General features: G+C 37.0%; 2 pseudogenes; both read left to right on the top strand.

Annotated features, from left to right (window-relative positions):
• Window positions 1-23,859, top strand: part of LOC148522656 (uncharacterized) — a 200,635-nt pseudogene that overhangs the window by 53,858 nt on the left and 122,918 nt on the right.
• Window positions 126-4,184, top strand: LOC148522658 (uncharacterized; annotated as a pseudogene).

The raw sequence follows: 23,859 nt of genomic DNA on the forward strand, positions 1-23,859 counted from the left end.
GACAAGGAGCTAGGCATGAGAAGCTGCTGTGTTTATACGTCATCTCTCAGTGTATGAATTCCTTCTGGTCATCCTGAGAACTATGGAGAGAGATGGGGCAGGAATTACTATAAATAGTCTGTATCATGCTACTGATACCTGATGGAAGAGTTGCTGGTTTAGTTGCTGGTTGGAGCTGGAAGGAGGAAGAAGTAAGAAACATACAGATGGCAGAATCTCCAAAAAAAGGTAATTATTTCATACATAATAATTCATTAATACATACACAGACAGTGCAGATATGTCTTTGTAGGGTACTAAAATTTAGTCCCAAATTGAAGGATCATCTATGTAATATAGCTATATATTCTTTAACAGTATAATTGTATCAGTATGTAATTTATAAGTCATTTTATTTTGTTATTATACAGGATAATTTTTCTCTATCTATCTATACATCTCTGTACTCCCTACCAATACAGTTTTTTCTATGTGTCTAACAATACTAGATAATCTTTATAATTCCAGCCAAAATAATACCAAAATTTTTATTTTTTTTAGTATAATTAAAATTAAATAGTATCTTACATATTTTTCTGTGCTGGGACAGTAGAAACTAGCTTCTCCTTTCTTTTTTTCTCTCTCTCTCTCTCTCTCTCTCTCTCCTGTTTCTACTCTGCAGCCAAGGGGTATCTTTCGCCCCCTGATCTGTTCAATACCGTAAGGTAAACAGGGACAGGGGTAAGAGGTCTTCACCCAATAGGGCAGAGCATTTTTTATTATATATCTAGACTGGTTCTCTTGTATACATATGACTACAGTTTATAGATGTAGAGAGTACTCCATTGAGGGTTTCATATTATTTACATGCACAATGTTTTCTGATGTGATATGATATAGTAGAAATCATTTACAGTATGGAGATCAGTCACATATATATTATGTGACTGGCAACATCTACTGTCATGTATTAATATATGAATATTTATTGAAGTATTGTTTGAATTTTTACAGCCCTGTTATAACCTTATATTTGTATTAGAACAAAGGACTCAGTTAATTTTGGAGATTATACCTGATAATGTGTAGATGAATATGTCTATTGGAGAATCATTACATTTAAGCATGGGGATAATTGGGATGGGATTATTTGCAGCATCTAACTGCTCCTGTATACAGTTTGTGACCTTGAGACTATGAATGTACAATATATAAGATTAAGCATCCTATCAATGTCATAGGAGCTTGAAACATAAGTTATAATCTGTACAGGAAAAGAAAAGATTTGATAATTAGTGATTTTCTATATATTTCACTTATTGTTCTACAAATGTTCTGTATATTAATGCAATAAAAAAATTATAGAAAGCTATTACACTTTTACATAAAGAGGATTGCATGTTGCTTGTTAAAAAGAAATTTTATACAAATTCAGCCAAAAATATATTTTTTCTCCATAAAAGGAGAACAATACTGTAGCAATACATTTGCTTAAATTGTCTGCAGGAATGTCCTGTGTGTAAACTAATTTATAAGATATATATTTATACAAAGATGTAATTAAAAGTTAAGTTTTAGACAATTTTTGTCATACAAAAGAGTGCACCCAAATGAGAAATTATCTCTCTTGCCAAATCATTCTTTTATGGTTCAACACCAAATATAAATTTTTCTGTGTATCAGGTTACTATATATAAAAGGGTATCTAGGTGGAAGCTCCATCATAGTATCTTACATTTTACACTGTTCATCAGGTAAGTATAAGGTGGCAGCTCCTTCATAGTATCTTACATATTACTCTATGCATCAGGTTAGTATATATAAAGGGGTATCTAGGTGACAGCTCCTTCATAGTGTCTTACAGTTTACTATGTTTATTAAGCTAGTATACTGTACATAAAGTAGAATCTAGGTGGCAGCTCCTTCAAAGTATCTTACAGTTTACAATGTATATCAGGTTATAATATATAAAGTGGTATATGTAGGTGTCAGCTTCTTCATAGTATCTTACATATTACTCTGTGCATCAGGTCAGTATATGTAAAGGGATATCTAGGTGGCAGCTCCGTCATAGTAACTTATATATTACTCATTGTATCAGGTTAGTATATATAAAGGGGTATCTAGGTGGTAGTTCCATCATAGTATCTTACATATTACACTGTGAGTCAGGATACTGTATATAAAGGAGTCTCTAGATGGCTGGTCATGGATATTATCTTACATATTACTTTGCCTGTGCCTGCTGATTGGTGTATTTAAAAGATGTACTTCAACATCACCCAACAGCATGGAAGAGTTTTGGCTAAAATGGTTTCTTTGTCTCTGGCAGCATAAAAGTGGCTATGCCTCATCTAGCTAACCTCACTGCAAATCTGCTACTTTACTGTACAGAATTGCTGCTCAGATCGTCTCTTTGGCACATTTTACCAGTACGAACCCTTGAGATATTTTCTATAACTTTGCCTGACTTCAAAGTCACCTTGTTGCTGCTCATTACAGTATATATCCTGAACTTTGACAGCTCTTTCCTATAGTATTATCCCACTGATACTATAAATAAATTGCTATGTTCCACATTGATTTTACTGTCTTGATGTTTGCTATATACCTAGCAGCATATTTCTGTATCCAGTCTCATAAAGCAGCCTCACTTTACATGTTGTACACACTGATGCTATCTCCATAGAGTCTGGACACTAGTTGTCCAGGCTCAGGGGCTAGTGGCCATTTTGTCCCTTTTGTGCAAATCCCTATACTTCTGTGTCCCATACTAGCCCTGAATATATTATTTAAATTTTTGCACAATGTTTATGTACCTAGCCGCATATGTATATACCAAGTCACATACAGTGTACTTTACAAAATATATCAGGTACTAAAAAACATGTTCATTTTTGTCTGGTCAGAACATTTTAATTGCTATGAGGTTGCCCATTAATTATCATACTGTATGTGACAGCTGTTGTAAGAATTTAATGTCCCCCTGTGTTTTATAAAATATGTTATACAGTATTATTTTGATATACTGGACATTAAATATACTTAATAACAATATATTTCTTGGTCTCTTCAGTTTCTGTTATCAAATATGCCAACAAAAATTAGCAAATCCTTGAGCAAAATAATTGCAAACATGAAAAAAGAACACAAAACAACACAACTGATCCAGGCCTGGCTGAAAGAGAGTGGTATTGCAGTCAGTTTACAGACTGTGCGCTATCATGCATTCAAGAGGATGCAGCGCAGATATAGATTTCCTTCTAAGTGCACCTGGTAAGTACTTTACATCAACCTTTTTTTAAATGTTACTAGATTGCTACTGTACTATGTTCCAATTTCAACAGACTGCAACTGCAATAATTTCTATATGTATGTGTTATACCATAGGTGCATCAAAAAGATTGTGAACCAATTAATTTGTGAGGATGAGAAGCATACGGCATTACAAATAAAACATATATTTCCAATCAGATTGTGACCTGGACATATCCTGTTCTAGCATCAAATGGATGCGTAACGAACTGGGATGGACTTTTGGCCCTACAAAGTAAAAGAGTGTAGAGTAACTCACAAATGCACTGCACAATGCACTATTTTATTCAGTAATCTGCCCACAATAATGCACTGAATTACATGACTGTAAACTAATATTTTTTTTTAAATCCAGAGAATACTTCCCATGAAAAGGGATGTTAATAAAGAAAAGAGATTTGAACAAGCACAATGGTGGATAGAGAGTGGTGATAATTTCAACGATGTTCTTTTCACAGGCAAAGCTTTGATATCTCTGGAGAGGGTCTCAAGACTGTCCTCCCAAAACCGTGCACATCTCTCAATTAAATCTCATCCCAAGCATCAATTAAAGCTCCATGTATGGGGAGCTATATCTCATTGTGGTGTAGGACCTATCTTAAATTTTGAAGGTACAGTAATGTTTGTTGTCAAAAAAATCATAATACAATAATTACAGTCCTCTACATTACAGTGTGCGCTTGTTACTGACCAAACTTTATAATCTCTTTAGGCATCATGGATAAGAACTAATTCCAGGAACACATAGTAGATGGCTGAATTGTGCCATATGTGAAAAAACATTATCCATCAGGACATCAATTATTCCAGGATAATGATCCTAAACACTCTGCCCAGCAAAATTCATGGAAGAGAGAGGTATAAATTGGCAACACACACCACCAAAGTGAGCATTGTCACAATGTATTCATTGTATGCTATACAATAAAGTATGTGCAGTAATAATTCTAGTAAACATTCAGAGGACTTGATTTATCAAGGATGGCAACAGCGATTATACTTACTATCGGCCGATTGTTGGATTATGTGCATGCATGTACAATGCAGTTCATGAACTAGCCACAGCAATTAGGAGTGCAATTGCAGTGAGTGTGCAGACCCATTGCAGAGTTATTGGCAGGAAATATCGATTGTTGTTGGTGATGGTTTTTAATGCCCTTACAGCAGCATGCATAAATTATCCACTGTAATCACATATGCAGTATGAGCTCTAACTGCATACAGGAAATTTAGTAATTTTAAGTAAGGTCTTACCTTGTGCATGTGTGCGTGAGGTTATCAATGCTTTTGCAGACTTGCAAAGTATTATGTATGTGTGTAAGGTAAGGTGGGCATCCTTATGTTGTGCTGTGATGGCATAGTGATCACAGATGATTAGCATATCTTTGCAGGGAGACTCCATGCATCATTGCAGCTGTTATCACAATAGCAATCCGTACTGAATCATACCCAAAATATTGTGATGACTGTTTGATTATTTTTTTTTACATTGTCCTTTAGGTCACCAGACATGAATCCCATTGAAATGGTCTGGGCCCATTTGAGAAGATACATCAAGTGTACTGTAAAACCAAAAACGAAAAAGGAACTGTTGAGTGGGATAGGGAAATTTTGGAAAACAATACTGACACCTGACCAGTGTAACAATTATATTAATAATCTGTACAAAGTTTCACCTGTTGTGATAGATAGAAATGGTTTAACAACTGCTTTGTGGCTTGTACAGTACTGTATATTTTATATAATTAGTAATGTGCATAATATTATTAATTAAAGCTGGTCACTGTATGTTTTCATTAAGTACTGTAGTTTCTTACTATATAGTTGGAATAGTATCAATTAATTGAGGTAACTTTGGGTCTGGTTTTTTTTGCAAAGTAGAGTACTGTATTATTATTAAGTTTAATGGCCAACTATGTATGCAAATCAGACTGCCATGGAGGATCATCAGCTCATAAAAGGCAGCAAGCTCTTCTTGGTTCTTGCCCAATGTAACATTGTTGCCACAGTATCTGCATTGAAGGATCTACTGTACACTTCATGGTCTTGATTCACTACACAATAAAAAATGTTATTTGAATATACTGTGTACTGTCAATTGTGACTAGCAATTTGCTTAATTTGAACTGAAATTTGACTTTAAATACAGCAGAGTACAGTATACTGTAGTATACAAAACATACAGTACAGTATATAATAAATGTCGGCTTTAGTGAAACAAAAATTCACCAAGCAAGTGCTACAAATGTAAAAATAAAATTTTCAGTATTAATATGTGCCAGGGGCTATATTCATTAATAATATATACTAGGAGGCTAAAAAATACTGTATTTTGTAAAGTACTATAGGAAGAAAATTTTAAATCCAAAAATATAATATTTTTTTTAATAGTGAAACCAAAAAAAGCATTAATAGCATACAGTACAATAACAGTTTGTAATAGTGAAGCAAAAATACTTTAAGCACCAATAAATAGTAAAAATTTCTTGCAAATAATAAAAATAGTATTAATATGTGACAGGCGCTTTATTCAGTAATATAATATGAGGCTATACTGTACTGTATATTGTAATATTTAAAATTATCTACCAAACATGCTGTGCATCCAGTATGTTTACAGTATTTAATGTACTGTACACATGTTTTCATAGGAGAGGTTACAAATAAATTCACTATACTGTTTAGTGTGTATACTGTATTTATTATTTGTGATTTACTGTTTTATGAATATTGTCCACTGATAATAATACAGTATCCTAAAATAAACCTGTTGTGTCATATTGTGATTATTAAAATCCTTATCCATTAATTCTGTACAGTACAGTATGCCACAAATGTCAAATGGGTATTGTATGCAACTATATATCATGGGTCCTGGCCCTCCTAATTCTCTGGGCATCATAGCAATGGTACCTCTTGCAGGGTTGCCCTCATAAATTGTGGTTCCTGGGAATGACAAAATTGAAAGGCCCCCCTAGAACAGAGATGTGGATAATATTGGTGAGCAGCAGTGGGTTGGGGCATTAATTGGTGTGTAAGCCAGTTTTATTTTTATTTTCAAAGTATGGGCTGTAGGGGTGGGTGTTATTATTTTATTCTATGATACTCTAGCCCTGCCTAATTAACCTTAGTACTGTATAATACATAAATACCCTTATGAAAGCTCCACCTCACACACACATACCCCAACCACCTCTATCACACTGTATATATCCCATCCCTGCCCCAGCCACCTCTCTCTCACACATACTGTACTGTATGTATTCCCCAGTCACCTACTGTACCATATAGCCCTGCCCCACTGTTGTCAGATGGAGTACCCTAATGTGCTAGCTGATCTTTGATCCAGTAGACATGTTGCCTTCTCTCTAACCAGTGTTTTATGTGATGCTTCCCTGTGTTCTTATGTATTTGTTACTCCATATTTTTGACTCCTTCATAGTGGCAGATTTTTTGTTGAGGACATTTCTATACACTGTAGTTATACACTCGTCTGCAGCTATAGCTGAAAAGTCTGTCCAGTTATCTGTCCAGGCCTGTGACTGGAGTCCTGGCAACTCTTCCTCCTGATGGAGGCCTTTGTCCCTTTCTCCAACAATACTATGCCTATCTATTAATTCACACATTTTTTTATACATGAAACACTAATTACTGTACTTTAGAATCTTTGTTGATTCTTAGAGACATGTACTGTACATTACAGTATGATATTACAGTGTATCTGTTGATTCAATTATTCTTCTCTCTGTCTGTTACAGCAGAAATGCAGTAAAAAAGGTAATGTTCTCCTGGCACCAACCAAACCCAGACTTGCACATCTGACTGCCAAACAGAGAAGCATGATTCATCACTCCACAGAGCCTGTTTCCACAGTCCAGTGTCGGTGTTCTTAACTCCACTCCATCTGATGCTTGGCATTGGACTTGATGAAACGTTTTTATGCTTTCATTAATGCAAGTAGAAGTTTGGAACTCTTTAGCTATGAATTCAGCAAAGCATTAGTGACTTTACACAACATGTACCTTAGCAGTTATTGACCCAGCTCTGTGATTTTCCTTGGTCTTCTGCTCCATACTTGAGTTTCTGTTGTTTCTAAATGCTTCCAATTTCTAATAATATCACATACAATTGACCATAGAATATCCAGCAGAGATATTAGAGTATTATGGTTTTCAGATATTACAGTATTTCTAGTACAAGAGGGAGAATATATGAGGGAGAGACACATTCTGCAAGGGAACAAAAGTAGTACAATGATAGAACTCAATGTACTTGTCAGGTTTGGATTATTTTGTTAACCCGGGGGGGATGCGGGGTGGAATGGGTTTGCAGTATGTTAATGCATCAGGTTTAATAGTAGTATTATGATTCATGAAATGGTGATTAATATATACACTGGCAGAAAATAAACAAGTCCAAGTGATGTGTGGCTAAATTGCAAGTGACTGGCAGGAAAACAAAGTCCAATTAATGAATCTGGAAACAGGTCTTTAAGCAGAGAAAACAAAGTCCAATTAAGAAGCTGGAAACAAGTGTTTAGGCAGAGAAAATGAGGACCAAATGGAGGTATAACTGAGGAACAGAGGTCTGAAGTACTGGAGTGAGCTCCGAGTCCAGAGATCTGGAAGGATCACAAACAGTGGGCTGAGTAATGGGGTATAGCAGGGTAGATGTGGGTAATCACACTGAGCTAAATAGAACAGAGAACTCCCACAAAGCTTGGGCTATGTACATGTTGCACTGGACTGTTGGGACTGCAATAATCACACTGAGCTAAATAGAATTGTGAACTCCCACACAGTTTGTGCTTTATACATGTTGCACTGGCAACTAGAAGGCATGCTAAACACCATTAAGTACCATAGAAAAGTGCATGATAGGCTGCTAAAAGTCACATGCAGAAGCTCTAAATTGATTGGCCCATTCAGGTCACATGCCAAAAACCAAGATGGTGGCACTCAGCAGTCCCCATCACAGCAGCACTGCCAGTCTCACCTGTCACCAGATGGCCTGTATCTTTGGGACAACCATGAGCACCTCACACCAACCTCCACACATTAGCACCCCCACTGGTATGACCACACCAAAGTACCCACACAGGCAGAGACTGCCAACCACCAGGTACAACTCTGGTCATGGCAGTACACCTCCTTTAGGAGTGGCCTCTGGACACTTCCTAGGCTTCTCTGGGTTGGAGGCATGGCACTTGCTAATGAGGCTAGGAGCGTGAATATCTTGCTTTAATCCAGCATCATTCTTCTGGGCTGTAACCCTTCCAGTCCAGCAGATACTGTAAATGCCCATCTCGAAAATGAGAGTCCAGAACTTGTTTCACTTCAAATTCCACCACTTTCTCAGTAAGAACTGTAGGAGTTGATGGTATGACTTTGAGGAATTTATTGAGGATGAGATGTTTTAGTAGGGAAATGTGAAATGAATTAGGAATCTTGAGGTAAGAAGTGAGATTTAGTTGACAAGGACTGATGAAGTGGGGTGCAAATTTTATGGATGGAACCCTGAGGTGTAGGTTGCAGGTGGAAATCCAGACCTGATCTCACATTTCCATCTTGGGAACTGTTCTACAGCTCCTATCTGCCCTATTTTTATAACGCTGAGAGGTCTTTGGGACAGTAGTGTGAACTTTTTACTAAATCTGAGAAAATTTCTGTAGAGTAGAATCAACTGCAGGAACATCATAGTTTGATAGATCTTTGAACACAGGAAATCTAGGATGGAGACCATAAACCACATATAATTGTGACTGACTGGAAGAAGAATGGTAGGAGGAGTTGTGCACAATTTCTTCCCAAAAGGAAAGAGTCAGACCAATTATCTTGGGAGAATGACTTGTAGATTCTTAAAAAGGTCTCTAGGACTTTTTTTCACCCTCCCTGTGGATCCATTGCTTTGGGGGTGATAGAATTTGGCCATGAACTGTACTCCTTGGACTCAGTTTGGAGTATGTGCAGCTGAAAAACATGACATACAAACAAATGAGCCAGTTTGGAAGTGGAGGGTAATTTTTAGGAGCATTGCAAAAACTCTAATGTTTTATGAATACCTGTGTGACCAGCAAAATGGGACGTATGAGCCTAAGACAGTAGTTGCTTCCGTAACTGTGGAGCAACAAGGGTTTTTCCAAGCAGAGGTTGTACTTTAATGGTAGCAAAAACCTTAAAGTTGAGGACTGGGGTTTCTCTGAGGACTTCTATACTGTTATCTAAAGAGAAGGAGCATGACAGAGCATCGGCTTTCTGATTCAGAGATCCAGGATGATAGGTCAGAGTAAAACTAAACTGTGAAAAGAATATGGCCCAGTGGGCCAACCTAGGACTGATACATTGAATATTTTTTAGAAACAGCAGGTTTCGATGGTCAGTGAATACTATGAAATGAAACTTGGCACCTTTGAGAAGACAATGCCACTCATCCAAGGCTAACTTGACCGCCAGAAATTCATGTTCTCCAATGGCATAGTTTTCTGTTGGATAATTTCTTTTAGAAAAGAACCTACATGGATGGATCTTGTTGTCCTCAAATTTCTGCAAGAGAACAGCTCCCACTGCCTCAGTGGAAGCATCCAGCTCTGATAGAAAAGTCCTGTTGGTGTCTGGCTGTCTCAGGACTGGAGCCAATACAAAGGCCTGCTTCAACATCTGAAAAACCGTCTCTGCCTCACAAAGCCACTGGTAGGGAATAGCTCCTTTATGGGTTAAGGCTGTGATGGGAGCCACAGGAGATGAAAATAATTTCATAAACTTCCTGTAATAATTTTAGAACCTGATAAGTCTTTGTACTGCTTTGAGAGAAGTGGGACAAGACCAGTCCAGAATTACTTGAACTTTTTTGGGTTCCATCTCTAATCCAGAGCCAGAAATAATGTACCCTAAAAATGGTATGGAAGGCACCTCGAAAACACATTTTTTTATTTTGCAGTACAGATAATTTTTTCTCAGCCAAGTTGGCACTTCTTTAACATGGCATCGATGTCCTTTGAGGTTAGAAGAATAAATCAAAATGTCATCCAGACACACAACCACATTAACATAAAGTTAGTCTCTAAACATTTAATTTACAAAGTTCTGGAGGACTGCAGGAGCATTATAGAGCCCAAATAGCATCACTAAATATTCAAAGTGCCCATCTCGCATATTAAAGGCAGTCTTCTATTAATTGCCAGAGTGAATTTTAATGAGGTTATAAGTCCCACGTAAGTCCAGTTTAGTGAAGATTGTAGCTCCTTTGACACGATCAAACAGCTCTGTAATGAGAGGCAATGGGTATCATTTTTTATAGTGATATTGTTCAGTCCCTGATAATTGTTACAGGGTCAGACACCCCCATCCTTCATGGACATAAAAAAGAATCTGACTCTGGCCGGAGAGTTGGATTGTCTAATTAAGCTATTTTTCAGATTCTCCTGGGTATATTCTGACATGGCCTTGATTTCAGGCAAAGACTATAGGTATGTACAACCTAGGGGAGCAGTCTTATCAGGAATCAGGTCAATTGGACAGTCCCAGTCTCGATGTGGAGGTAGGATATTAGCCTTAATTTATGAAAAGACATCAAAGAAAGACCTGTATGAAATGAAGAGTTGCAGATTATCTGATGTCTGAATTTCTCTTACAGGTTTGTTATGTTAAAGACAATACTTTCAACAAGGATCACCACAGGAGAGGATTTGCATGGAATTCCAATTGATTTTGGGATTGTGTTTGCATAGCCAGGGGTATCCTAGAATCACATCGTGATATGCCTTGGGTAAAATCAGGAAACTGGTGAGTTCCAAATGAAGGGCTCCTATATGAACAAACACAGTCCATTTGGAGACTATGCCATTGATAGGTCTGCCATTAACTGCAGACAGAGTGATAACATTATCGAGGGTAGTACAGGTTATTTGTAGTAAATCTGAGGGTAATAAAGTTTTCCTCTACCACAGAATCTAGGAGGGAGGAAACAGACACTGGACCTTGTTTTAAATCCAATATTATGGGCAGAATAGACTCAGCACATTTTTGGGGAAGGAGTCACTACTCCTAACCAAGTCTCCCCAGGACTGACTAGGAGCGGGGGTTCCCAAAAAGTTGGAGCAGGAAGTTACAAGATGGCTGGACTCCCCACAATACATGCAGAGATTTTCTTGGCATTGCTTCTGACATTCTTCGTTAGTGAGACAAGCCCGGTTAACCTGCATAGGTTTATCATCTGTGGATCCAAGGGTTGAAGCGATGGGAGGGATAACAGGATGACACCTGGAACAATCACATCTACTTTTCTCTGCCTGCCGTTCCTGAAAACATAAATTCACCTTATTACACAATGAGATGAGGTCATCAAATTTAGTGGGAAGGCCCCAAGTGGTTAGGTCATTCTTTAGCCAATCAAAAAGGCCATTCCAGGAGGCTGATGTTATTGCCTCCTCATTCTATTTCAATTCTGATATTAAAGTTTGAAACTGGATAACATACTGACTGACAGGACAAATTCCTTGTTTGAGGCGCATAATTTCGGGGATGCTGAAGTCAGCCTTCCAGGTTCATCAAAGATTCTCCTGAATGATTCTAGAAAAAGTGTGAATAATTTACAGTAGAGGATCTGATCATTCCCATAATGGGGAAATGCAGTCCAATGCATTTCCAGACAGCAGAGAAATAATATAAGCCACATAGTTCTTAGAAATAGGCAAGTTGGAGGTTTGAAGAGTAATGTGAACATCATACTGGTTAAGAAAACCACAACACATCTTGGGGTTGCCATCAAATTTACTGGGTGTAGGTAAGTACAGACAAGGTGAGGCACTGAGACCCGGGATTGTCAGTGTGGGCTGATTGGTGTTTGCTGGAATATTAACTGTGATGAGGTAAACCTGTACGGTGTCTTGTCTGTGAGACATCTCCTGGAGAAATTGTGCTAGTTGCTGCTGTGAGGCCTCCAGGCCTTCCAGTCAATTGGGAATACCTTGTAGCAAATCCATTCTAGACTCCTGTCCAGTGTCCAAATCCATTGAGCCAGTGCAAACTGTCAGGTTTGGATTAATTTTTTGAACCCGGGGTGGATACAGGAAAGAAAACTGGAATGGGTTTGCAGTATTGAAATGCAGCAGGTTTAATAGGTGTATTATGTGATAAATGTATAAACTGCCAGAAAATAAACAAGTGCAAGTAATGTGTGGCTAAACTGCAACTGACTGGCAGGAAAAAAAAGTCCAATTAATGCAGCTGGAAACAGGTGTTTAGGCAGAGAAAACAAGGTCCAAATGGAGGTGTGACTGAGGAAAAGAGGTCTGAAGTACTAGAGTGGGCTCTGGGTCTAGAGAGCTGGAAGGATCACAAACCGTGGGGTGGGTAATGGGGTATAGCAGGATAGATGCGGATATACGAGATCAGCCTGAGGTGGAGACAGAGCAGAAAATGAAGCACTGCTGGGACTGCAATAATCACACTGAGCTAAGGAGCACAGAGAACTCTTACACAGGTTGCACTGTGTACACATTGCACTGACAACTAGAGTGCGTGATGATCACCCTTAAGTATTATGAAAAAGTGCATGATAAGTGCATGAGAGTCACATGCAGAAGCTCTAACCTGATTGGCCCATTCAGGTCACATGCCAAAAACCAAGATGGCTGTGCCCTGCAGTCCCCAGTATGGCAGCACTGCCAGTCTCACCTGTCACCAGATGGCCTGTACCCTTCGGACAACCACGCGCACATCGCACCAACCTCCATACACCAGCACTCCCACTGGTAGGACTGCACCAAAGAACCTGCATAGGCAGAGACTGCGAACTGTCAGGTACAACAACTCTTGTCATGACAGTACAACCATGGCAAAAAGTTTTCAGAATGACACAAGTATTGGTTTTCACAAAGTTTTCTGCCTCAGTGTTTTTAAACCTTTTTGTCAGATGTTACTATGGTATACTGAAGTAAAATTACAAGCATTTCGCAAGTGTCAAAGGCTATTATTGACAATTACATTAAGTTTATAAAAAAAGTCAATATCTGCAGTGTTGACCCTTCTTTTTCAAGACCATTGCAATTGGCCCTGGCATGCTGTCATTCAACTGCTGGGCCACATACTGACCGATGGCAACCCATTCTTGCCTAATAAATGCTGGGAGTTTGTCAGAATTTGTAAGGTTTTGTTTATTTACCTGCCTCTTAAGTATTGACCACAAGTTCTCAATTGGATTATGGGCCTGATTCAGAGGCGCTTACTATTTGCGAGCACTCGCTCTGAATCAGGGCAGGTTTTAAATAAAAAAATCTGCCTCCAGGTGCTCGCATAGCTGTGGGTGACCACCAACAGCTTTTGCATGTGACCTGGCAATGGTCATGATTATTGCGACCATCAGACTTGCGTCGAGACCCTTGTGATAGAGTCTCATCTACCGCAAGCCCGAGTGGACTTCCTGCTCTAAAAGAGCAGGAAATCCACTACTGACATCACGAATGATGTCAGTAGGGCTGCAAACAAATGGCAGGCATTCCTTAAGTAATGCCACCATTTGTTCAGCCACCCCTCCTACCCACCTACAAAACAGGTTAAGCTGTCAATCAACATTGACAGCCACCCTATTTTGCAGTGAGCCCTGGAGCGAGTGATGTTCTCACTCACTTCGGGGCTCACGCACGCGCATTGCGCATGCCGCACTTGTGCACTGCCCCACCTTCAACCCGCTAGTGAGCACTATGCACTCGTGAGTGGGTCTGAATCAGGCCCTATGTCTTTTGAGTGTTCTTTCCATTAATACAGGGTGCTGTGGGTGACAAAGCAGGGACATGCCAAAAATGAAACCTTTTTTTAAAGATTAATTAATTGTAAAATTTTGATTTATTTTTGGAATCTGTTTATTGAAAAGTAGAAAAAAAATGTACATCTCAAAAATAAAATAAAATATATTACAATATTTGATTAGTAGTCTCAATTGATTCTTGGTATTTAAAAGCAAATGTAAAAGTTTATTTTACACGTGTTTTTTTTAAGTCTATGACTATATATATATAATTGTACAAAAGAAATACAAAAAGCAAAAAAATGTGAGCTGAAAACTGCATAACTGTAAATATACATTTCTAAAGAGTGGGAAAGTTGGTGAAAACCCTTTTATAAAATCATGAAAAGAAATACAATAAATCCAACAGAGCAGGTAGGAATTAGAATCATACTGAAATACATACAAGAAAATGCAAGAAAGAATTTGCAATATCACAGCAGTAACAATAATAAGCAATATGTATAAGAATTTAAGTGAAATTATAGTACATTAGAATATAATAAAATATATATAAAAAATATTATAAAGCACTATTATAACCATGTTGCAACAGAGACCCATTGAGAAAAAGATGGAAGTAGCACTAATGGCTAAAAATATCTAAGAAATGAACTACAAGTTAGACTAAACCTAAAAGAGTAGGTATATCCAGCTATAACTAAGCAGTAGACCAGATTTATGTACTCTCTCACGTTTTGAGGACATCAAAGTGAAATTAGAGATAATTAGGGCAAGTCAGATAAAACAGAGGAAAATGAGACAATAAATTATCTTAAATGACCTGTCATAACAGAAATCACTCTGTGGGGTAAAATTACTAAAGTGAAAGCTTTTAGAAATGAGTTTTAGAAGTGATGTTGCCCATAGCAGCCAATCAGATTCTAGTTATTATCTTCTAGAAGGTGCTAGTTAAATGTTAAGTAGAATCTGACTGGTTGCTATGGGCAACATCACTTCTAAAAACTTTCACTTAAGTAAATTTACCCACTGTGTGTTCAAAAACCCTCCAGATGTTATTCTGAGTTCTGGCAGGAAGACACTCTATATAATCTCTACATAATATGGAGAAAGCTAAGACTCCCTTTAGATATTAAAAATAGTCATGTGTCTTTCACAGCAAATTAACTCTAGCATAGGATCATTCCATTCACTCATTGTGGAAGAGGATCATAGAATCCAATGTTTAAAAATTAATTGCTTAGTTACTGTTACCATAACCATTAAGGAGGGTTTACAAAGATCTAATGAGGATTCTGACTCACAGGCAGAGAAGTCAGCAAAAAGGAAAGTAGCAGAATTCTAAGATTATTTAAGTTTTAATTAAGAATTTAAGTAATATAAGAGTTTGTTCCAAAACCTAACAACTTTTCCACAATACAAGAGGTTATGGGGTAGAGATGCATTTGAGTGGATACATTTGATACAATTCCCAGTGGCTGATGGCACAAAGTGTTTCCTATGGGCAGCAGATATATAAGTCTGAATCAATACTCTAATGTGAATCTCTTGTAGCCGTGCTGTCTTAAGGTTAGGTATAAAAAAACAAATTTGCAAGGATCAACTCAATGTCAGGTAACTCCGGTATTTCTGTGTGCCATTTCTGGGAAATGGTGGATTAAGCTAGTGAGTTCAAATCAATTAAATGAGAGATGTATTCTAAATTTAGCCTTACAACATAAAGTGAGTATTTTAGCTAAAATGTCTGGAGTGTCTGAGGCCCACAATGGGGTATGTAATGATTGAACATAATGATGTGCCTGCAAAAACATAAAGAGATGATAGCGAGGGAGTTTATATTTTTATTCTAGCTGTGTAAATGTAAAAATATTGTCACCTGGGTCAAACACGTCTTTGATGGACATGATGTCCTTTTTGCTCCAGAGTCTGTAGAGGGGATTATTAAGGGAGGGAAGAAACATTGGTTTACAACACAAAGGAAAATTAGGGGATACAAGAGGGTTTTTCTTTAAGTGTGCATTGACGTTAAATCATGTTTTATAGGGATCCAAAAATAAAACATTAAAATGGACATTCATAGGAATTTGCATTTTTGCGGTATGCAGTAAGGCTGCCAGAGCATTTGGGTAAAACAAGACCTCTTCTAGAGCAGGGATAGTGTAATGGTCAGTATTTAGCAACCAATCAGCCACACAGTGAAACAAGGCAGATTATCCAAATGCCGCAACATAAAGGGCATTAACTCCTCCTTTGGTTTATGGCAGGTAAGCTCAAGAATGATTCATTCTAGGTTTTTGATAATTCCAGATAAATTTGAAAAAAAAATTATGCGTAATGAAGAATATACACTTTTGTCAATGTAATATATAGTGTTTGTAAAATATATGCTATCTTTGGGAATATTACATTATATATACATTTGACTACTGTAATTCAGCTTAGAAGAGAAAGCTTGAGGTGCTTCAAATTAAAAAGTTGAGAATTTAGTTTATTTAGTAGTGGGGAAAAATTAACACTAGAAGGATGACAGTTGGGCTGGTATACTGTATAAATGCCTAAATATTTGCGCTTATGAGGTGTGACAGTAATTAGAGAAGCTTTATGAGGGTGAGAGGATAGGAAAGGGTTCACATTAATAGGAAGCAATTCAGATGTGTCTATGTTAATGCAATATCCTGAAAAATAAATAAATGACTGTACCTAAAATTGTAGGAATGGAGTGTAAAGGATCCAAAATAAAAAGCATCATATATCTACATACTAAAAACAATTTTCATTCTTGGTCCCTAATTGCAATACCTTAAAGGCAGGATTTTGTTGTAGTGCTATCACCAATGGCTCATGGCAGTTATTATTATTATTATTATTATTATTATTATTATTATCATCCTTTATTTATATGGCACCACAAGGGGTCCGCAGTGCCTTACACAGTACATAAACAATATACACAGAAGAACAAGTATTCTTATACAGGGCACTCTTGAATATATATAATATATATATATATATAGTCCATATGGTTGGCACTCCCTCCATTAGATAAGACAACTGGGGTGCCAGCAATAGAAAACTTAAGACAGACATCCATCAGGCAGCGGCACTCGTCTGACTTCCAAAGATGAGGCAAATACAGACACACTAAGTGGTGAGAAAATGTGGTACCGCCAATCGAAATATAGAAAGAACAACACGTTCACTTTGGCCGATTATTCAGAGAGACAGAGAGCTACATGATTTAAAACATATGGAAGTAATGTCCTTTCTGAAAAGGGGTAAAAATTTAAGAGATTGGCTTGTCAAAACTGACATAACCACCTCATGAAATCCAATACATTGGGGACAATTAAGGCCAGTGGATGCTACAAATGTATAGGATGCATGACGTGCAGACACATGGTCGCTGGAAAATATTTTTTTCACCCACACAATGGGAAACGCTTCTCTATACGATTCACATTGACTTGTATGAGTAGCTATGTCATCTATATGGTTAAATGCCCTCGTGGATTGTGCTATATAGACAAAACCATGCGTACCTTTAGGGAACACATGGCTTTACATAGGTCCGCTATTAGGGCTGCATTAAATGGTAAACCTTCTGAGCAACATATAGCAAGACACTTTGCTGAACTGAGACACAGTTTATCCAGCTTTAGACACATCATTATAGATCATGTCCCCGAAAGTCTCCGAGGAGGAGACAAACATAAGAAGCTTTTACAAAGTGAGGCTAAGTGGATATTTATGTTAGATATGGTCAAACCCAGAGGATTAAATGATCATCTATCATTTGGTGTGTTTCTATGATAAGTCTGTTATAAGACATTATTGAGTATTTTGACTTGAAATGTGTAAACTTTGTAACACATCATTCATCTGAGATTAATGCTTAGTTGATTACAATTAGAGGTTTTTGAGAAGGAAGAGCAAAATATGCTAGCTTTTCATAACTAGGTTCCTATTAAGATGGTGTATATATTAGACAGTCAAAACAAGACAATATGGAATTAGCTCTTTGCAATGTGACCGATATGATCCCGGGTTGTGACAATGACATACTCCTGTATTTAATATCTTATTGTGGATTTGACTAATGTATCCTCAGCTGCTGTAATATTGCATGAAGCATCTTATGGTTATATTTAGTAGTCTGCTATTGTGTTTTGCTATCTGGGTCTTTTTGCCTCTATGGGTTAATGTGCGATTATATATTTTACACATGGGGTAACTTCAGGTATAAGATGCCGGGGTGTAGCCATGACAACATAGACAGTGCCGGGGACATGTATTCCGGGTGTACACCGGTAGTCCTGCGGGTGCTTCATGACGCCGGAGACACACATTCCTGATGTACACCAGAAGTCCTGCGGGTGCTTGCTGACGGAGTCCAGGTGATCCCGGCACCTCATCATGTCTCTGGGGTATTTAAGGTAAGACTAGTACATGTTTGTTATTCTTGACAAAGGCTTGGTATAAACCCAAAACGTTGAAACACTTGGTGTGTCTGTATTTGCCTCATCTTTGGAAGTCCGACGAGTGCCGCTGCCTGATGGATGTCTATATATATATATATATATATATATATTTATCACAGTTATCTACAGGATTGCAATAGTACATTCTAAAACATAACTTTTATTATAATTTCATAAAAGGCAAAAAATAAATCAAAATTTTATAACTCTTGTCCCCATGGACTATACATTTTATAATAAAATTTCTGACTGTGGCAGCTAATTATGCCGAATAATTATAAAAGTCCTTATGTTGATAATATTGCTATAATGTCTTTATCAACTAATTTATTATGCATATATATATTATTGTTGGACTAAGTGTCTATAATATCTCAGGAGTAAATGGCTAAATGTTCTTATGTTTTGTGATATAGAGTGTTGTTTTGGCAATATTCAGGACATATGAGCTATGGTTAAAAGATGCATATCCTATTGTATACTAATTTAGCAAATAACACTGCATATGTCATCTCCCTGAAGTAGTTTCTATGTTGTTTTAGTGACTCTTCCTCTTGGGCCACTTGAAGGCTATATATAAATATTGTAATATATTGTAATATATTCTGTATCCTGGTTAATGGATATAATTCCCACTTTAGAAATAGAAGCTCAGCATATAATCATAATAATTACAGGTATTAATTCCGTGTCATGATCAATATCATGCCATGTTATTTCAAGCTCCACAATTTATATATCAGTGATACAGTAACAATTCAAATTACCCTTTGCATATGATATTAAAGTGTTCATAAACATGAAACACTGTATCCTTTTAAGGGCTATCTATAACAAATTGTCCTTTTTAGACCTCATGCATGCTATGTGTAATGTAAGATCTTCTAGCAACCACTGCCAGGGCCATATATTGCCACACTGTTATAGTGTGGGATGTAGTGTGGCTATTACTCCACAATAGATTAATATATACAGTATTAGAATATCTGCTTTTAGGTGGTACAGACATTAAGTAATGATCAGGGTGTAGCCTAGCTCGTGGTGCAGCACGTATTATTGACTTCCTCCAGCATCCACTATCAAGCGGAAGGCGTAACCCGCTAGGTCCAATCACTAAAAGGGTATTTACACTTAGTATATAATTTATTTATTTTATCAATTGAAATGGGGAGACGCAGACTGCATGTCCTCCCTAGCCTTCAAGCAGTAAGTGGCCCGCTAGGTCTGGTCACTAGTACGGTAATAGACACTTTCTATAATTAACTAATTTTACAACATAGTAACACACAGTCATTTTAAAACAGGGAGACACGAGCAGCATGTCCTCTCTTGCCTGACACGCATTTTGCCAGTAGCTTAATCATAGGAACCAACCCGTTCTGCAGGCTGTCACATATTTTAAAGGGATGGGCAATCAATCCCTTTCCTCCAAGTTTGATTGACAACTCAAACCTCCTTTCCCTTATCTAAACCAAAAGTATCATCCAATTGGATTACAAAGCAGAATGAGTCAGCGCACAGAGCACTCTTGCGATGGTGAACTGCTAGCAACTTATAGGTACCCTAGCCTATAAAGTAGAAATCAATAGAAAGAGATGTTGCTGCTCTCAAACTATATGTACTGCATGAGTGGTAATATTAATTAGAACCCATCTGTTAATGTAAAATTGACCAAATCAGAGAATGAATAAATATGTAAATACACACCTGGTATCAAGCATACATACACAGTGTACCATATAGTGATAATGTATCAAATGATAGAACCAAAAGGTAATAGTGGTCTGTATATGGAAGTAGGTAAACTATCTTAGGTATGCTGTGTATTATAAATATTAATATTTGTATTAATTACAAGTGAATATATTATTATAATTTAATTAATCTATTGTTTAATAGTTAGGGATTATAAAATGCAGAAGTGCAAGTGTAATGCTATTACTGCATTATTTTAAAGTGAATTAATTAAAGTGATAATTATTATATGTATTACAATATTAATAATAATTATATATCAATAAAATATAATTATAAATGTGTTTAATAAGTGTTAGGAACTATGAGTGCAAAAATTAAAAAATAAAATCACATACAACTAACAGTGAAACCATTAATAAAAGTAAAATATAATATAAGAACCCAACCTTATATATAAATAATAAATAAAAAACCTATATTAACATATTTATTATAAATCCCAATATTGTTCATCCATAGTGTTTCATTGGTATTAACATAACACTTCTAAACCACAGTAGTTCACAGAAATGCATCATAATTTACACAACATTCCTGGACAATAGTAGTTCACAAAAAGGCACCATAATTAATAAACTCATTGAGTCCTATTGGGTTCAATCCTCCCATCTTATATGTCCATCTGCTTTCTTTGTGTAGCAACTCCTTTGTAAGGTCACCCCCTCTTATACCCAGTTGAACCTTTTCAATACCAAAAGCTTTCAATAAATAGGGATTGTTCTTATGGTGATCATAGAAGTGTCGTGCAATAGATGTTAATTTCTTCAACTTTGCCATATCAGAAATACTACTCCTGATATTCCCCACATGTTACAAAATCCTCTGCTTTAGAGGTCTTGTGGTCATACCAATATAGTTTTTATTACATGGACATTTGATGCAGTATACTATCCCTGATGAGTTACAGTTAATATAGTCCTGTACCTTATGGATTACTTGGAATTTATATATAAATTCCTTTGTTTTTTTCCATGAGTTGACAGGCTTGGCATCCTCCACATTGATTTGACCCTATAATTATTGGTAATTTTTTATTCCTTTTGGTAAAGTGACTATGCACCAGATGGTCTCTCAAGTTGCGTGTTCTTCTCCATGACATCTGAATTCTGGGTTTAAGAGTCTTAGCTAGATCTGAATCTAGCATTAGCACATGCCAGTGTTTTTGCAGAATTGTTTGGATCTCTCACCATTCATTACAGATTTTGCCGATAAATCTAACTTCTGTAGACTTTTCCTTCCCTTGGGATAAATTAATTGTTTTTTATTTTTCTGATCTGCATCAAATTTGCCTTTCTTTATTGATCTTTTACTATATCCCCTATCAATGAGTCTAAGACTCAATTCCTGGCATCTGATCTAGTATTGTGTTGGATTAGAACAATTCCACTTCAATCTCATAAATTCTCCCTTCGGTATCCCTCTTAAAATAGGGGGAAAATGGGAGCTGCTGTGATGAAGTAGACTATTGGTTGACATATGTTTACAAAATAGTTCAGCAACAATTCTTCCATCATTAGCCACTTGGATTCTCAGGTCCAGAAAATGTATTTCTTGTTGACTAGTCTCAGAGGTAAGTTTCAGATTGAGTTTGTTGTTATTTAAAACTCTTTTAAATTCCTCTAAATCTTTTTTGGACCATCCCATACCATGAGGATGTCATCTATGTAGTGCATCCATAATAGCAGGTGTTTTGTATATTTTCATTCTCCTTAGTAAACTCCATCTTTGGAGCACCTCCCCTCATGGTACAATTTGATCTGTTATAAGAGGGGACATATCTATAACTCCTGTGTGGATATATCTTTGTTTGTGGTACAGTACATAAACAAATAAGCACACAAGAAAACAGATATTGACAGTACAAATAATTTAGGACAGATACATGATTTATACATTGCTGCATAACACTTAGATAAGCAGCATGGTGTCTGTAACCAAGGGTTGGGTGCTGTTGTAAATTAGAGTATAATTAAGTTAAGGAGAAGCAATTGAGGGAAGAGGGCCTTGCTCATGAGAGCTTACATTCTAAAGGGGAGGGGGCAGACAAACATGGGTGACATGGATGGGCTGGATACAAGGGTCACAGTTATTTAAAATATATGGAATGGTTAGTCTAAACTTAAGAGGAAAAATGTACAGCAAAATTGCACCAAGCCTCATGATTTGGGGGCCACAGCCAATGACCATTTGAGAGGTCATCTTGCTGCATGGATTAGTAAGGTATAGTTGGAGTGGATAAGCAGATTGCATGAGGAGATCAGGAGGGAGGTGGGCAGCATTGGAGATCCAGGTGCAGGCACAATCCATAGGCATGATGGAAGTGTGGTGGTAGATAAAAGCAGTCCTTAAACAGGAGAACAGAAAGAGAATTTAAAAGATCATCAATTCCTGCTATTAACTCCTGAATAACTCCAGCTTTAACTTAAATGTTCTATTGACACTTTAAACTAAGCACTTCAAAACTAGGCACTGATGTTGTAGCAGCCCCGGCTATGGCAGCCTAATAGTGACAAATAAGTATGACTCAAACCAGGTGTCCACACTGATTCCACTCCCACCCCTAACACCCTCCTCACACAACAAAGGGTCAGCAGTAAAATAAACAAATGGTTTGAGGACAATATACCAACAGATACAGAGTAATTTCCTGCCATGATACAGATTTTAAAATAATATGAAATACTGTATAATCAGTATGTTGGGTGCAGTAGTTAATTACCTAGCAGATTTAAAAGGATGTGCAAATAAAAACCAAGCAGCAATATGTTGGGTGCAGTAGTTAATTACCTGTGGAAGAGAAGAAATGAAAAATCAAATCACAGTTCCTTCCAGGTACTAGTATAGTACAGTTGCGAACAAGAACAGGGAAAGGGGGCACCCTTGTCTTGTCCCTCTCTGAAAATAGAAAGTGGTAAAAAAATGTGTTAGCGAGGACTTGAATAATCGGGGAAGAATATAGAGAGGTTAATAGTTCAATAAAGAGTGGGGGTAGGCCAAATCGGTGGAGTGACTCAAACAGATGATCCTAGGTTACCAAATCAAAAGCTTTTGTTATCATCTGTCATGGAATTGTGTAGGGCTTATAGAACCGTAAAAACTTTCCTAATATTAGCGATTGGTCAGGGTGTATATTATTATTTTTATTTTACATGAAATTGAGAGACAGAGTCTGAATTGCAAAATGATAGTTCCTATATTCCCTGTAACACTATGTGATCACCTGTTGTATTATAAATTATCTTTATTTATGTTGTCAAACATGGATCAGTCTTTGTTGTGAGTCTATGGAACAGGAGTATCACACCTCTATTAACAGTAGTAGCACTTTGTCAACAACTACTAGGGGTGTATTTATTACAGTGAGAGTTTTTAGAAGTGAGTTTTAAAAGTGATGTTGCCCATAGCAAGCAATCAGATTTTAGCTATTATCTTCTAGAAGGTGCTAGTTAAATATTAAGTACAATTTGATTGGTTGCTAAGGGCAACATCACTTTTAAAACTCACTTCTAAAAACTCTTCACATCTGCAATTGATGGAATATCTTTTTGCCATTGGAGAATTAGTTTATCCCATTTTTTGTTAGCAG

The sequence above is a fragment of the Taudactylus pleione genome, unplaced genomic scaffold (assembly GCF_031769625.1).
Source record: "Taudactylus pleione unplaced genomic scaffold, aTauple2 ptg000145l, whole genome shotgun sequence".
NCBI lineage: Eukaryota > Metazoa > Chordata > Amphibia > Anura > Myobatrachidae > Taudactylus > Taudactylus pleione.